Source organism: Triturus cristatus, chromosome 9 (genome assembly GCF_964204655.1).
Source record: "Triturus cristatus chromosome 9, aTriCri1.1, whole genome shotgun sequence".
Lineage (NCBI taxonomy): Eukaryota > Metazoa > Chordata > Amphibia > Caudata > Salamandridae > Triturus > Triturus cristatus.
In genome coordinates, this window is record NC_140592.1 from 813,972,998 (window position 1) to 813,991,400 (window position 18,403).

An 18,403-nucleotide genomic window follows, 5' to 3' on the forward strand; every position below is an offset into this window, starting at 1 on the left:
CACCTGCGGCCGAGGTCCTCAAAAGAGGTATGGTCTTCTGGCCCCTACTTCCCCACAGCAGAAAGGTGCCGGATGTGCCTCCAGCAGCAAAAGGTCACCTGCCCACAGCCCTATCTCCAGCTCTGTGGGCCAGGCACGTCTTGCCTAAATCTGTAATCTGGGACGCCGCTCCACCCCGGTTGCAGGCAGCGCTATCTTCCATCCCCCGGAGCCTGGCTCATCTTCTCAAGGCCAGTCACTATTGTGCCACCGGCCTCTCACTGTCGCAGGGATGGCCCATGCAGGAAATTCACGTGGTGGCCCACTTTCTAGGCTGCAGCATAGGCCACATTGTCGGCTCTGGGTTTTTGTCATCCTCGGGCATCAAGGAGCACAAATGACGGCACACTCTGCTTCTCCTCTGTATCATACAAGCTCACAGGGCAGGAAAAGCCAGAATCAAGCCCAGTGACTACAGATAAGTGTCGGATAATGACAGCAACCGGCAGATCCTTGCTAGGTAGCGGTCATCTTACTGCTGGGCTCTCTAGCGTCCCCTGCACTGCCTTCTCTATAAGTAAGAGGACACATATATCAGTGTTAATTTGTTCCATGTTCTTCGCTTCTAAAAGTAGATTGATTACATGTTCCTCTGTCTCTGGTTTCAGCTGCAAGAACTTGGACCACAGTTGCTGAAATGTAGTCAAACCAAGTATATTGGCCAGGCAGCAGTGTTCATGTGGTCCTTGAATAATAGCAACTTCTTTTCTAGAGCTTCTTCGCCCAGCCTCACTGTGAACTGGTGCTTTTTTCTGAGCATGGTCCTGGACAATGAAGGTGTTTTTTGTCAAACACATGTCAGGAATAGCGCCTTCTGCTAGCCAGAACCAAACCTTTGCCTGCTTCTGAGACTGGGAGGTGACCTTAACGCTGTTGGAGAAGGGTTTCTGAATGGATGCATTGCTATCTCACTGACAGAAGGAGTATTTTAATGATTCACTTCATCGCTAAGATACTATGCTAAACTATTGGCTTTTTTCTTGATGCTGAAATCAAATGTGTCTTTGAGGATTGGTGCACTTTTCTGTGCATTCAAGCCTGGTGTTTGTCGAGGGATCTCAAACAAGAGGCAGCACACACAGTGCAGGCATGCGCATAATGACAGCTCCCAAATAAGAGATATATAAAGTGCAAGTGTCAGCATAAAGGGAATTGAATAACATACATGGTTTAGTTCAGAGCATACTCCCATAAGGTACAAGAGCTGAAACGCAACTAGTATGGAAGGATAAAACATCAAATTGGACTGAAAAAAGGACCCATGAGCATTTGGGCAGGAAATTAAGTGCACCTGAGACATTGAACTTCTGATACACCACATTTAGCAACTAAACGTGGAAACGGTAAGGGCACATGGAGTGAGGTATTCCCATGCATTCCTGCACCTTACTATTGTGCAAGGCTCTGTTTCTTAGGTTGTAGAACTGTTTCTGTTACTGCCACTATGTGATAAGGTACCCACAAGTTTAAGAATTTGAAAGCCAATGACATAAAAATATTAAAGAATATTCTTATACAAGTTCTTCCCTGTAATAATCACATACATAAGCTTATTGCATCTGCACATGATTTCTATATAGAACTAACACTTTCAATGAGATAATCAATTATTGTTTTGAAATCATACAACAAATATCTTGGATAACTTTACACTTCATGAATGATGAATAGACTAAAGTAGTTACTCAAAAGTGCCAGAGTAAACTTTCACATGTAGATTTACCTTTGTGAATAGATTCCATAGTGTTAGATCTGACATCTTTTGGCGTGTTTCCCCTGTTTTTTTGCTTCCCGACCTCCCGGTTTTGACTGGTTTAGTGTCTCTGCACACTTTCTCACTGATGTTCAGTGTTAAAGTGTAAGTGCTCCTATTGTAAAGTAGTATTATGGATTAGTGTTTCCATGCTTGGCATATTTGATATACTGGTAAGTCCATAGTAAAGCGTACTGCGAGTGCAAGGGCTTGTAAATCAAATGCTGCTAGTAAGCCTGAAACATTGATTGTGCTACCCACCCAAGCAGCCTTTCAAAGGGATCTCAGACCTGCCACTGCAGTGTCTGTGCACAGTTTTTACTGCCATGTTGACTCGGCAAGTTCACCCTCTTGCCAAGCCCTAACCTTCCCTTTTCTTACAGGTGAGTCACCCCTAAGGTAGGCCCAAGGTACCACTATGGGGGTGGGGGGTGCGGTGTATGTGAAAGGTAGGACATGTTCTTGTACGTGTAATTCGTTTTTCACTGCTGGAAGGATATTTGTCCCATAGGATAGAATGGGGAATACTCCAAAACATTTTACTAGTATGTCTTCTCATTGGGACAAGATAGAGATGCCTGAGCTCAGAATGTAAAGATGCATCTTTTAGTAAAGATGATTTTTATATTTTGAATGTGAAAATACCAGTTTTAGGAAGTAGATATGTTCTTGCTTAGTCATCCTGTGTGCTTCTGCTGGGTTGTGGATTGCCTGTCTGGCTTTGGAGTGACAAGGGTTGGGGAGGTGCATTCTCTTCAGACAGCCATTGGTGAGGTCGAGGTGTGTCCTACCTTCCCTGGAATAGTCAGGGCTGGGCTGAATAGACCTGGGCTGCATTTAGAGTAGTGGGAGGAGATTTCCTTGCACGTGAATGGGCCTGGTCTCCCTTGGACAATGCTGTCTCCACCTCCTGCTGGGAGGCTGGGCCAGAGAGGACCAAACTGGTTTGGACTAAGCACAGACACTCTCTGCCTGAGAGAACAAAGAGAAATACAGTATAAAAATTGGGGCCCAAACCCCAGAGCTTTAGAACTCGCTGGAATCAAGGAACCTGCCAAGAAGAGCTGGAAGAACTGGTTTGAGGAGTACTGCCCCGTGGCTGTGTTGTTGCTTTGTTGGGTTGGCCTGCAGTTGCTGCTTCTGCCTGGAGCAGTGAAAGGTCTGGAGTGAACTATACTTGTGCTGAGTATCTTCAAGGGCTTGAAATCGAGTTTGCCTCCTGTTCTCGAAGTCTGAAGGACCGCAAAGACTTCACCAACCTTTGGGTACCGCGTCTGGAACTGTGGTTCAGTTGCCACAGAGCACAGAGGGGGGAAAGCAGCCGACTCCGTCATCAACTCTGTCACTGGCTCCGTGTCCTGAAGGCACCACAGAGGGCACCACCGCATCTCGCACCGCAACCCTGGTCTCACCGACGACCGCCACTGAGCCTCTGCTTGAACCGTGACCTGAGGGCACCGCACTCCGCACTGCCTCACTTCACTTCGCTACCCTGGTCTCACTGACGCTGTAACTACCCGCTGACGCAACACCTGTGACTGCACCATGGCTTGGGGGCACCGCACATAAGTCTGGACTGACAGACGCCAGCTCCTCGCAACCAGCTTTGTCGCCTGGCCTGTGATCTGTCAGCACTGCAACGTGCACCGCCTTCACTCCGCATCGCAGCCCTGGTCTCACCGATGCCGCTGGACAATTGTCACTGAGCCGATGCCTGCACCGCACCTTGAGGGCACTGCACGCAGCATCGCTTATGCTTCACATCGCAACCACGACCGATGCCACATCCAAGCCGCACCAACTTGATTGGCCACAATGAAAAGGTACTGTTTACGAGTCTGCCGACAGAACTGTTGAATTCTGTTGTTTTCAGCACACCAGGCTACCGACTTGAAGGAACTGCATTTTAAAGTTATTCTTACAAAGTGCATATTTTTAAGTACTGTATGTTGGATTTTTATTGTCCTGTTTTAGTTTTGAATATATAAAGTATTGGATATTTTTCTAAACTGGTGTTGTGTCCTTTTGTAGTGTTTTCACTGTGTTACTGTTGGTTATGTGCAAATGCTTTACACACTGCCTCTGAGATAAGCTTGACTGCTCGTGCCAAGCTACCAAGGGGGTGAGCAGTGGTTATTTCAGTAGTGTATCCCCTTTATCCTGACTAGGAAGAAGGGTTCCTATTTGAACAAAGGTGCAATCTATTACCAACGAGAGACCCCCATTTATAACACATAGTAACTCCATTCAGGCAAGTGTTGAATTCAGCTTTGAATGGTTGAAGACACCAGTAATGCCTATGAACAGTTATGAAGCTTACATAGCCATCAGGATCAAAGCAAACTCTGTCAGAGCACAGGAATAACAAGTAGATCAATAAATGATTCGAAAATTAGGGAAAAAAGTATATTTTAAATATAATACGGCACTGTGATTGTTGGGCCACGCCTACTGCCCACCTTCCCTCCCTATGCAGTAATACAGGAAACGGTTGTGGTGGTATAGTTTTTTTTTATTATCCTTTCCTTGCCGCTTTATGTATATACCAGTACTTCCTGGGTATGTCCTTTTTATGTACTTAGGAGAGGTTCGAGATCTGGGGGCACGAAGGAAGAAAAACAGCAACGGAAATTGAGGCAGTCACAATAGGGAGGCTGTCCTCGCTGGTGTTCTTCCCAGATCTGGTTCTTCTTTTTAAAGAAAGGGCTCCGTTCTTCTCCACAGGAGGGAACCGGAAAGAACAAAAAAAGAGAGAATATCAGGCCGCTGCCCTAGCGGTAATATAAGGGTATAGTGCTCCCTTCACCCGTGCTCAGGTCCTGTGAGGTGCATAAGTGCAGAAAAGGGGTTTGAGGTGACCCAGGGTGAGGTGGCCCGTATTCCCGCCCACCAGCCCCTAAACAAATAATACCCGGGCACTTGCCTGAACCCACGACCCTCCTGAGCCATGGGGGGGGGGAGTCGCAGCCTCCCCCCCCTCGCTGCAGTACCGGACTCGTGGGCGTTACTCATGGAACGGTCACCCACGGTGTGGTCCTTCTCGCCCTGGGATATGCTTCTGAACTGCAGCGGTTCCACGGCTCCCCCGATCTGGGTGTGGGTCTTGTCCTCGTCTTCCTTCTGCTCCACGTTTTCCACCTTTCTCTGCGCTCTCTCCTCTTGGTTCCCGGTCCACAGCATTAATGCCTGTCTCTCGACTCCGCCCCCTGGCTCACTGCTACCGGCAACGATGTTCCTGCTTGTCCTGCTGGAACGCACAGTCCGCTTCCGGACTGGGTCTCAGCGGCCGCCATGTTGGAGTTGTCGGGGTACTCCGTTATGGGAGGGAATCCACCACAGGCACAAACATAGTTTTAAACAAATTAAAAAGAAAATGAGGTAAGCATTGCATTTCCTTAGTTTGCCTGACAGATCAATGGTCCCAGAGAGGAATAGGGCCAACACAACTCCTTGATTCAGCCTTTGCTCCAGGCGGCTGCCATCCATATAGCTGTCTAGGAATTTGCCACCTCAACGACACATTCACTGGAAGCTATACTCACACTTTACCCTTCAACACTATTTAACATTAGTCACATTTCTGTGCACAATCACATTTACACCATGGCTTCAAGTCCTATAGTTGGTTAAGAGTTTTCCACCTCAACTGCACATTCCACCTGAACTGAACATCGGCTGATCCCACACTACTTTGGGTCTTTGAAGCATTCCAGCCTCACTTCCTCTGTACCGATAATGCTCCTTCCTTCAACTGTTCCCGGTGCTGCTTCGCACCTCTTGTCATTTTTGTGATCCTTTGTACTTACCTAATAAATTGCAGTCTTACTGCTGATTACCTACTTGTGCCTTACTAACTCTCACATACAGCCAATATTTAACAGTTTTTATCAATTTTTAATTCTCAATTATATTGCATGCACACCGAAGTGACCAAAATGAGACATGATTATATGATACAATTCAGTGAAAAATAAATAAATAAGTAAAATAAATAAACAAGCATAAAATTGCATTCAGGCAGAAAAATCTTGACTACTGTTTTTGATTCGCTAAACGCCTCTCAGTACAAATGAAATAACCTCATTATTGGAATCTCTACAATCTGAATGTTGTTTAAAAATCTATCTATTCCTTCAACTTCCCATAGGTGTGCACGTTTCCATTATTTTTCCTTTTTTCTGCATATTTCACATCTTCCTAAGGAATAAAGGAGTAAATCTTAAGCAATAACATTTGTTTAAAAGTACTAAAGTTCGATGGTTCATCGGATTTCCTCAAGCATTACTACCTGCAGGAGAGCATCTTCAGGGCAGGTTTTGAGATGTTAAACCCCCCTAAGAAATGCCTTTTCTGATGAATAGTTGGCTACCAGAGTATGATGTGGTGGCGGTTGGATGACACCTGAGATATTTCCATGTATACACTAACAAAAACACACACTCTCTCTCTAACCTCTGTTTTAAATGCCCTAATTTTTTTTATTATTTTACAAAATATTGGGGCATATTCTCAAGGATCTATCGCCGAGTTATCAGGACTTTAGTGTAGCCAAAGTGGCGCTAAATTCATCACCCCATTCCCAAGTGGGTGCAAACAGCCCATAACGCCAGTTTCCCGGTGATAGCATCCTCAAAAAACAATCACCAAGGATGAGACCGGCAACTATCGCTAATGATATGCAGAGTAGGCGTTCCCGAGCAAAAAGCTGTGACAACACCAAACCTCAACATTCTCAACGACCAGCCTGATCGGCGATAAGATCACAAAACATGCGATAAGGCGCGTTAGCAGCAGGAAATGAACCCCTGCTCTGACCTGGTGCAAAACCGGATGACAACCTGTCCTAGAGCATAAATGGAGCCCACCCCAGAGCCACATCTGAAGAACAACAGATGCCATGGAGTCACTCATCATGCAGCTCAGAGCCCCAACAGGGCCACAACACCCACCGCCACCCAACCCCGGACCACCCCCACACACCCCCGGGGCCCCACTCCGGACACCCCCCACCTCCCCCGGACCAAGAGATTGCACATCAACGTCACAAAATCATGAACAAAATCATTCGCCTGATGCCGCGGAATCACAACGACTAACAGTCATGTGAGTACAGAAAAAGCAGAATCAGTCATTCACCATTGAGTGTCCAAATCAAATATCACAATCAAATTTCTCAACAAACAACTATTTGGAGGAGTCATAGCGGGTCATCCCTGGACAATCTGTAAGTGACAGCCTGTAAGACAATATCCCAGATAAGAAAATGTGTCAGGCACACATCAAAGTACAGAGAGAGAGAGAGAGAGAGAGAGAGAGAGAGAGAGACTGAACAAGGAGCGCAAGGACAATCGGGCCCTTGGCTCATACATGCCAACTGTTGCGTGTGTTTCGCAATTGGTGCACCCTAAATATAAGGCCTGGCAACAATTTCAGCGCAAAGGCCACATCACATTTCAGAAATGCAAGCAGTAGTCAGACTAAAATTAGGCATGGAAGATACTTTGTCTCAATACACAAGGCGGAAGGACATCCCAACCACTGACCTTGGTCTGCAATGCGCCCGGCACCCCCTGAGTGAGATACCATACCAGACTCTGGTGACTCCCACACCACGAACTGCGCTAATGAAAGACCAACATGTCCACACCCCACACACACTTGTCCCTGCTCGAGCTACACCTGCATGGCATGCCCCAACACATTGGCAAAAAACAACCCATACGTCCAAATGTTGAACACACATACAACTCATTGCTCCAAGCTGTGGCATATCGTCCACAGAACTGCCGCCGGTCTGAGGAGTGCCGGTGCTACGAGGCCAACAAACGCAATGGCCAGCAATCCCGGGCACATGTACAACCCCAGTCATGTGGAACTGTACCGTGCACGAATGCTGCATCTGTTGGTAGCTCTGCCAATGGCAGTTTTGCGAATCAGTTACCGTCTGAGTTTCCAGCTTGCGTACGTCACATGCGTCCAGCCCTGGTTCCCCTGTCGATCATGCACATTCGAGTGGCCCATGGAGGTCTGCCTATCCAACACAACGGTAGCTGAACTGGACTATGACTTGTGTGTGCGCCCCCTGTTGGTCCACGAACAGGAGTGCAACCGGGATACCCGGGAATGAGATGCCTTGATATGTGGTGTCTGTGCCGGCAGCAGTGGATGGGAGATTGCACAAGTCATCGTGTGCAGTGACCACATTGAGGCGCTCTCCTATTGGGCTGTGTTACGGATTGGTTAAATTGTGTAGTCAGAGCACATCTGTCCAGACCAGTTAATGGATTGGCTCTCCCTCGTGCTCCTTGAATTCGAGAACAACGTACTTCTGGAACTGATTGCCTATGAAGCAGCTCTCGCATTCAGGGGCGAGTAACTACCTTCCTGCAGCCACAACTGATTGACACCCAGAGCACAGGTCCCAACAAAGTGTTGCATCGTTGAGGAATAGTCACATAAACCAGAACAACAGTGGACATGTCTGCATTCGCTCGGACTCAGAATGCATGTGCTTGCACCTACGCGTGTTGTCACACACCTGTTCGAGGTGCTGCTGCCCCATGGGCGGAGCTGCACAGTGTCGTATGGCAAAGTTCCTAAGCTGAAATACTGCTGGAGGAATACTACACACATGGCAATGTAGCACGACATGTGACCTTGTTGGTCCCTTTCACCTGCTCACTGTCAGCATAGCACACACTTGGCGCAGTCCGGTGGTACTGCTCCATGCAGATCCCATGGGCTTTGAGTCGTGTCCCCTGACACGGGGCAATGGGCATACGCCAAACATCACATGACTTGACCAGCAAGGCAAGGTGGGCTGAGACCGTTGCCAACCATAAGGATATGTGTTCATTTTTGCCTCCCCATTTCTTGTATCTCGACATGTTCCCATTCTGCCTGTAAGTGTCTTAAGCATCTGTCTGCCTGCCATGGCCCATTACTTGCCTGTACTGACACGCACATGCTAATAAAGTGTACGCAACTTCACCAGTGTACAACTGTGATGAGTGTTGATTAGTATAACAAATTGTGTGCCTCAATGAGCATTGTCCGTACACAGGGAGGGACAGACTGCTGCATGCACATTGGTGGTGAATCCCTATTGGCAGCTCAACCTCTGTGAGCCAGACATTGTGTTTGGGATAGTTGCTGCTAGACCTGTGCTCTTACATGTCTTCAGCAATGTGAGTATGGTGTTCAACTTCTTGCCACGTGGATCAATATGATCCATTAAAACAGACTGTGTCCACACTCATGTGTGTGTGTACATCATGCGAAGAGATGTACTGTAGCCACATGCGATGTGGGACACTACTTCAGGTGTGCTACTGATTCTGACATTTCTACACACAGCCCTATATGACACATGACCCTGGGGCTACGTTGGGGGATGCAAGATTCTTGTTCATGTGCAATGAGGCCACAGCTAGTTCACACCTTCACATTCATCTAATTGGCCATGTGGGTCAGGGTCAAACATGCGCATTGATGACATTTACCAGAGTGTACCTTTTTGTGCAGTCAATGTCCCTACATTTATCCATATTTGTACACGTGGGTGAACATAGACATGACACATATGTGTGATTTGGAAGGTTTTATTCACATTCTGGGGAGTGTTGGAGCTGGAGGGGTAGGAGGCCAGTTCAAGACCACATTACGTGGTTGCCCAATGGTCCTTGGGGGAATGCAAGGTTATTATGAAGAGGAAGATTTCAGTCCACAGCCGGATGGCTGTGTAATTGGTACAAGAGCAGATATGGCAGGCCAAGTCAGGGTCCAGGTGAATGTCACAGAGTGTTCCGGGGGACAGTGGGAGGTGTTGTTCCAGGGCATGATGCATAGGGCTGAACCAGGCAGGGACAGATCATGTGGCGGGTACGGATGCTACTGCCTCCTTCCTCACACAGTTATTACCCTCCACATCTTACTCCTCTGAGATGTCTTTTGTGTCCGGCGTGTCAGGTGTGTATGGTGGTGTTATGTCTGCATCACTGTGGGGCACTGGGGCACTGACACATCAGGGTCCGAAGGTGATAGGGCTGGATCACTGTGTGCCAATGACACATCAGGGGGCAGAGATGTGTGTGTCGAAGTTCCAGCTGCAGTTATCTGGGACTGGCCCTGTGGCAGCAATGGCAAGATGAGGATCTGCTGGTGGCTGCCCGACTTCCAGCCTGCCTCCGCTCCATGGTCCCCATTGTCCTCCGCATCTGTGCCAACTCCGTGCTGTCATCGCTAAAGCCTGTCTGACTGGACAGTTCTTGTACTTGAGTAATGGCCCCAGTGAGGTCAGCCAAGGTTTGTCGGTGAGCATGGTGCGGACAGTGGGTGTCTGTTAGGGACTGTAAGTGGTCCCTCATGGGACTCGGACACCAATGTATGGCATTGAGTTTGGCTGCCATGAGGTCGAAACCCACCCGCAGCTGATCAGTCATCTCCTCCTAGCACGCTAACACACGGTGTTGGAATTCAATGTGTTGGTCGTGGGGGTCCAGTGAGCCAGCCGTGGTGGTGTGTGCTTCCTGCTGTGTGGTCTGTGCAGGGTGTGGGGTCACCGCGATGCAGCTGGGCTGCCCTGCTCCTGGGGATGGGGTGCGGAGGCTGTCCATGAGCCGTTGGAGGGTGTCTGGGCAAATGTGCAGGGTGTCCTCTTCATCATCACTGTAGAGATGTGTGGTCTGCTCTGCAGGAGGTGTTGATTGTCCCTTTGCAATTTAAGGGGGAGATGCAGGTTAACAGTGTGTCCCATGTATGTTCACGCATTGTATATGTTTACATACAGACTGCATGACAATGTACATTGTTACTGTTTGGTGACGCTGGCTATTGGATGGGAGACAGTGGACATTTCGACTACATGATGGATGTGAGGTTGTACTCGTACATTATCATCTCACAGTGTCATGCAATGCCAGATGTGATTGGCCAGTTTCTATGCACGAGCTGCACCAGTTCTGTCCTCTGTCCTGTGGTGTAAGTGTTGCACTTTGTACCACATTGTCGTCAATGTTGATGTGCTGTGATTGCTATGTGTGTGTGCGGCATTGTTGGCGAGTCAGCCCTGCAGCTCTTATCTGGCAGCCCCTTATCCCTTTGCGTCGGTGTGCCTTTGACATGTGTGTTTTTCGGGTGCTGTGATGTTTGCGACTTGGGTCATTGGTGATCTTGGACATATTTTGTACTCTTGTGCATTGTTTGTCTGCAGATGTGTTTTTGTCGTCATGGGTTGTAGGTGCAAATGGATGTGTCAGAGTGTGACCTGCTCCTTTAGGGATGTGGTCCACACTCAGCCACCTCAAAGTCATCTCGTGCACCATGTCATGTATTGTGAGTGCAGCCATGCTATCTGTCATGCAGTGTCACTTGCATAGTCCGTGTGGCTCCCAGAGCTGCTGCTTTGCTGGATTCAGCACATGTGCATGGGTAGGTGATATGCATTGGTGATATGGAGGGGGGCCCATTTGTGCACATTGTGGACGGGGGCCTACTTGGTTTTTCTATGTGTATTGCAGTGTGCCAAGGGTATCAGGGACATGTTCCACACTCATTGTGGGTGTGCAGTGTGCTGCACATGATTGTGCATGTGTGCCATTGTGCCCATCTCCCTCAGTCCCCTCAGTCCCTGGTCGTTACTCACCCTGTTGCTGTTGGGTCAGGTCATATCGAGCTGTGTCCAGACCACCAACTCCTGCCACCGTCTCCGTACTGATGACTGTGGCCACCATTTCCTCCAGCTCATCCAGCTCCTCCTGTGGCGCAGGGGTCACACCTCCAGTCGTCTTTGCTGCCTTACCGTTGGCAGCGAGTTTCTCCTTGGTTTGGCTGTGCACTTCATGCCAGCGCCTCTGGACCTCCTCCATTGACCTCCAAGACACTCCGACTGCATTCACGTTGGTGACGATGGACTGCCATATTTCCGTTTGTGTTGCCAGTGACGCAGTGGAGGTGATGAACAGTTGTTGGTAGTGTTCTATCACCTCCGTGACGATGATCCGGTCTTCCTGCGGACTGAACTCCGTCTTCCTCTTCTCCTTGCCCTTCCCCGGGCCCGGGGTTCCTGGCTGGTCCTCCATGGGGCTTGTGGGATTCGGGTTGTCCTCTGCACTCGGTCTGGGAGCATCAATGGTGCTACACAGTTTGATTTGGTTTTGGTGTGTTTTTTGTTTTGCTTTTATAGTGCATTTTCCCACATGTCGGGTGGGAAATGCAGGCCTGTGGCTGGTTTTCGCTGAATTTTGTATCGCACTTGGCCTTATCGCAGCTTTTTTGCGTTCGTGTTTCGCATTTTTGCAGCGCCGCGTTGACTTTGTCGTGGACATTTGACGCATTATCGTGTGCCTATCGCATGGTGCCGCCGGCTTGGGAATACCACGTTACCACTGTGTTATTTTCCCGCGATAGACTGCGATTTGAAGGGTTGCGTTAAGCTAAATTTGTGATGGTTATCACATGTTCTTGAGAATGTCCCCCATTGTGTTTAGCTCATTTAGCACTCATACCATTCCAAATTCTTCCCCCTTTCCACTGCCTCTTAAGCCCCTCTCATGCGACCTGCTTGTCTATAATGTATTTTAACATCATATGCCAGCATGATTGTAGGGAAATCTGAAGCTCAAACCCCCCCACATTTTACCGCCCATGCTACACCCCTGACTACCCACTGCTCACGGTGGCGTTTATAAATATTTAAAAAATTCAAAAGCAGATCAAGACACGCGAATCTTTGTTAAAAGACTTTCCGAGCCACGTCCAAGATTGCAAAACGATGCGTGAGAAATTCAGTAATATCCACCCACATGTAAACAGTGCATGTATCAACTTAACTCTGTCTGAGTTAATAAGATGTATGGGCAAAGACTTGATAAGCAAATATCAGTTTTCCAGGAAAGCATCGAGAGGCATGCGAAAACCGAGCACAATAAATAAATCAAAAGGTTGATTTAAAAAAAAGTCAATGGCAGGAAAATGTTACTCTTTGCAAATATATTCCCATTGATGTCATTGACCTTTTACCCAATCTGATTGTTAATATCACCAGAAAAAATAATTTCCTTTGCATTGTGAATATGGACTCTCGTGGTACCAGGAATATAATAGTCGAATACAATCAATTAGGAGTGAGCTTTCGAAATGTGCCATTGTTTGTCCGGGGATTGGCCATTTTTCATATTTATTTGAACTTAAGCCAGACAGTGTGTCTGCCAAATTATCCTAATTACATAATGTTTTAAATATTTGTAAGTCGGCCGATTCAGTTAACCCTCTCTACTTATCTTTGTCATTTGTATGGATATTCCTAGGTTTTTTTCTCTCCATTTTATTAGCTGTTTGTAAAGAATAGAGGTGGGCGAGCCACTGAAAGCTCGAGCCAGGCTGGAGACTGAAGCCTGGCTCTAGCTCAGCTCGAAGTCCTTTTGGAACCTTGAGAGCACAACGAGCCGAGCTTGTGTGTGGCTTCTGCCTGCCTGCCTCCCTCCACCTAGGATGTATTGTTTGAGCCAGAGCTGCCAGCCAGGTTCGAGTCTCGGCGCTGGCTCAACATCCAGTGTTTCTAAGCAAATCACTGAACCCTCCCCCGCCCCCACCCACTAAAAACAAGGGGCCTCATTTATGAAAAGTGACGCATCACTGCGTGAAAACAGTGATGCGCCACTTTTCACTGCGCCCTCCCTGCGACTCCAGTGATGCGTCATATTTACAGTATGACGCATCATGTCGCAAGGAGTCACAGATACGTCAGTATTTCTGACGTATCTGTAGGCGCAAAAGTGACGCATCGCTAGAGTGTGTCACAAAAGTGACGCAACTCCAGCAATGTGTCCTTTCACATGGGGCAAGCCCCATGTGAAAGGGCCTGCGTCAGTCTTACGCCTGCTGTGAGGCAGGCGCAAGAAATTGACGCATTTGCACACTAGAAGTGGCGCAGTGAAATCTCGTAGATTTCACTGCGTCACTTCTACGACCCTTTGTTGCGTCAAAACGCCCCCCTTGCATACATTATACCTGGCGCAGGTATAATGTGGCGCAGGGGTTTACAAAGTGACGCATCTACCTAGATGCGTCACTTTGTAAATATGGCGCAACATGGCGCATGTTTTCTGCCACTGGTGCGTCACAAAAAGTGACGCACCGGCGGCGCAAAAGTGACGCAGGGGCTCATAAATGAGCCCCAAGGAATGTGTCCTCGTGTAATGTAACCAGCCCACCAGCACCTTAAGGTCAAGTTCCCGATATATACAAACTGCAGAAAAACGCACAAAGAGGTAAAAATGAAGCCTTAACATAAGGAAAGACAAATAGACACCCATTTACTGGTTGATATGTACAAAGTGAAACCAGAAAAAACCTGGATACATCGCGACATCTCGTTAAAATTATGTGATCTCAAGCAAATATTTTATCTCACCAAAACTCTTTTTTCTTTATTATCAAGTATGAAAGCCCTTTCAGCCATTTACCAGTAGTACAAAAACCTATTGTGCATGATTTAATAGACTACAATGTTGCTGTATAATAAATTGGGCCACATACAGTGTTTACATGGCAATTGTCTCGCTTCTTAGATCACTAAAGGTTCATGTTTAAAAAATATCATTTTTAATGAGAATTTTTCGGTGCACGGCTGTAATTTGATTTATTAATCTCAAAGCTTCACATGTTAAAGGAAATACACTTTCTTGAATTTTGAAGTGACTTTATATTTTATGTGATGTTTGTTGTATGATTTATGTTGCAAACATTTTCAGGGCTCGGCTCGTTTTTTGGGCTCTAAGGGGCATATGTATCAAACGATTTTGGATTCGCAAACGCTGCGATTCGCAAAAAAACAGCGTTTGCGAATACAAAATCGCAAAATGAGATGTATGAGCCATTTTCGCATCGCATTATTAAGGAATCGCTAATTTTGCGATTCCTTAATTCTGCGTAAGCATTTAAGGAATCGCAAATTGCAATTCCTTAAATGCTATGTAACACGCACCCAAGTTGTGCGATTTCTCCTTAAGAAATCGCAAATTACCACCAACTTCAAGTTGATGGTAATTTGCGATTTCTTTGAAAAATTCACTTTTTGGCATTTTTCAAAGTGCCATGAGGCGCACATACATGCCCTTAGGGCATGTATGTGCGCCATATGCACACACATGCTTATTTTAGCGGTGCATCAGGGTGTCATCATGACACCCTTGCACCTTTGAAATTATTCTCAATTTACGATTAGCAAATTGCGATTCACAATTTGAGAATGACTTCCCATTCATTGCTATGGGCCTCCTGGCCCATAGGAATGAATGGGAAGGCATTCCTTAATTGCGATTTCGCAATTTGCTAATCGCAATTAAGGAATATTAAGAATTCGCAAAATATGTGCGAATTTTTAAATACATCCCGTTTTGCAATTCTCAAATAGCGATTCTCAAAAAATCGCTATTTGAGATTTGCTAATGGAGATTTTGAGACATATGCCCCTAAGATCCGAGCCAGACTCTTGGTTCTGCTCTGATTCACCTCTCCCTGTAAATCTGCTGGCTCGCTCACCTTTAGTACACCATGCCCTGTTTCAGCTAGCTGGGGGCGTTGCAAGGAGGGGTTTACAAAGTACAAACTTGCCAACTCACACGGTGGCTGCCATCATGTGACAAGACTTTCTTCACACGTCACAGAATGACAAGCCAATATCACATGGTAAACTCCATATGAGCTGGAAACCCCTCCTCACAGGGGTATCCAGATGATATGTGAGGGTTCTTTTGAAATCCATTATAAGTTTGGCAAATTCTCCAAGTTAAACAGGGCAGGCAGATTAGTAAACATTTCTGTTTTTGCCCAGGGTACGAGTGCCCCCCTCTCCAAGCCCTGTCACCTTTTATGACCCTCCTTACCAGTTCAGACTGTGAAAGCCATGATCCGTGCTTGCATATGACCACAAAAATTAGCATTAGGGATCCAAACATCAGTACAGTTGGGCAGTCAAGACAGGGTTGCACGTCCATTACCATAGGGAAGACTTTTCCGTCCCAACAATTTTCCAGACCTATCAATGTCATTAGCATGTCTTTCATGAATGTGACGCCGTGATGTTCATGCCTCCATTTAATTTACCTGATGGGAAAGCAGGGCGTGAGTAAAGCCGTAATTAATGAAATCCCCAGAAAGACAATCCCACATGAGTCATGAATTGCACCATCTAGGACTGAGATGAATGGGCAAATGGATGGTGACACAATGGAAGGACCCCCACCTCTTCTCTGAGACGAGATGAGTAGAGCTACAAAGGCCATCGTAGCAGCAGGCACCTGTAGATGCCCCTCACAAGCACACAGCTAGCCACACCAATCGCTACGTGGGAGGCACAAGAACAAGAACTGAGGTACTCTGAGCCCCCTCTTCATTATAATTTTTTTAATCCTTATGTAATAAGCCCTCAGTACATGTGCACTTTTTTTCTAAACCCTGCACAAACACGTTTGTGCAGGATCATAATCACGTTTTACATAAGTATTGCATACCCACCAACATATTACCGGTAGGGGGGTGGGATCCCTGGTAAATACCGGTACTTGCAGATTTTGGCCATATTTAAGGACCTATTTGAAAGTTCCCAACTTGTAAAAGGCAATTGCTATCTCACCTCTTAAATCTCAATCCCCATGGCATTGAATTTTAAAAGGTTTGATTATTATTGCATCCCCAGCCAGGCTACTCTTAATGACAGTTCCTACAGTGCATGCATCCTCTTGGGTCAGGCCGGGCATGGAAAATAGGCAAGAAAATCAAAAAATGAAATAGATTAGCAAATCAAAAAGACAGTGGCCCCCCATTTGCAAATTTGGGCAGTTTTAAACTTGTAAAGACATGCCATTTACATGTTTTGCATGGCATGAGAGACTGCATGCACTTGTGTTTGCTACAGGCAATACTAGTGATATTATCTGGGAAGGCAACACTTAAAACCAGCCAACAAGACCATAAAACAGGCCCACAAACAGCCAAAGACCGGCCCACACCCTTTGCTGTCAGACTAGCCCTTCTGCCACTGCCAGATTGCCTTATAGGACACTCCGATACTGGCATCCTTAATATAAGACATCTTGGGGCAGATTTATGTTAACTGGCGCATCCCTGCATATCAGCAGGGATGCGCCAATTATTATGCGCCACAGCTGCGCCACCATGGATGCGCCGCATTTATAATGCGGCGCACCATGGGGCAAAAACGGCACAGATGCGTGACGCATCTGTTCCGTAAAAGTGGCACATTGCTGGAGTTGCGTCGCAAGCGCGACGCAGCTCCAGCAATGTTCTGGGGGCCCTATCTGTACAATGCTGCGTCAATCCTTACGCCTGCTTCAAGCAGGCGCAGGGTTTTGACGCAGCATGGGCCTAAAGGTGACTGAGTGAAATCTTGTAGATTTCACTCAGCCACTTTTAGGAGGCGTTCCTGCGCCGGAACGCCCCCACCTGCCCTGGAACGCCTACATGTGGTGCAGGGCTTTACAACGTGACGCATCTCCCAGATGCGTCACGTTGTAAATACCCCGCACCATGGCGCAGGATTTGCGCCGCTGCTGCGTCACAAAAGTGACGCAACGGCGGCGCAAAAGTGGCGCAAGTGCAACATAAATCTGCCCCCTTGTTTCAGTCGGCCAACCTTTTATCCTTTTGCCAACAATAATCTTAGGAAAAAAAAATGGGGGAAAAACACAGTAGTTTGCAAAGATGTTTTTATTTGTATTTATGAAGAAACGTATCCTCATTTTCTGCACAGTGTTAGTTAGGAATCCTGTGTGCACTCATTGCTAGGAGAGGTTGAAAGTTGTAATACGTCCGTGCCTAGCTCATAGCACCTACAAGCTTGTTTCTGGGTAAATACGTTTACTGTATTGAGCTAAACAGTGAGCCTTTGTTTTCTTCCTGTAAAACACCTGAAAGTGAGTCATTGTATCCCCCTAATCTAAGGGAGGGATGCTTTAATGATTCGGACGTGCACCATTAAATACATTATTTCCTGTATTTAAAAAAATACAAATTCCTAGAAAGTTATAATGCCTGTAGATACATGTACTTTGTTTTCATAGTTGGTGATTGCTGAATAATCTTTTGATTGACATAAGGCATCACAATGTAATTGTTCACTGTCTCTGTCTTTGCTATCTTTGCTTTCATGAGATTCTGGTTCTGCCAGGAGCGACATTGCAAAAATGTTCACCCTTAAACTGTAGACAAAACAAGAAAGGAAGGTAAAAAAAATGGTACAGGAGAAAAAATGACATCTATTTATCATTGCTCTGTAAAGAATACTGACGTTTTACACTGAGCTGAATAAAACAAGCATTGGCAAAAAACTAGGTCACACTATTTTTTAAGAAAAAACAATAGCATGCAGCTGTTCATGCCCTTCAAAAGCTGCACTTTCCTGAGGCAGACTTGAGTACCTTAGGCCACTACTACAGAGACCCCATGAGTCAGACACAAGCACTCTCTGGAGCAGGCTGCTGTACTTTAAGCTGTTACTAGAGGCCCAAAGGCATAACTTGCCCCTTTTTCCCAAAACTGCCATCCTAGACCACATGCAAGGTATAGGCACTGTAGTGGTGGCTTATATAT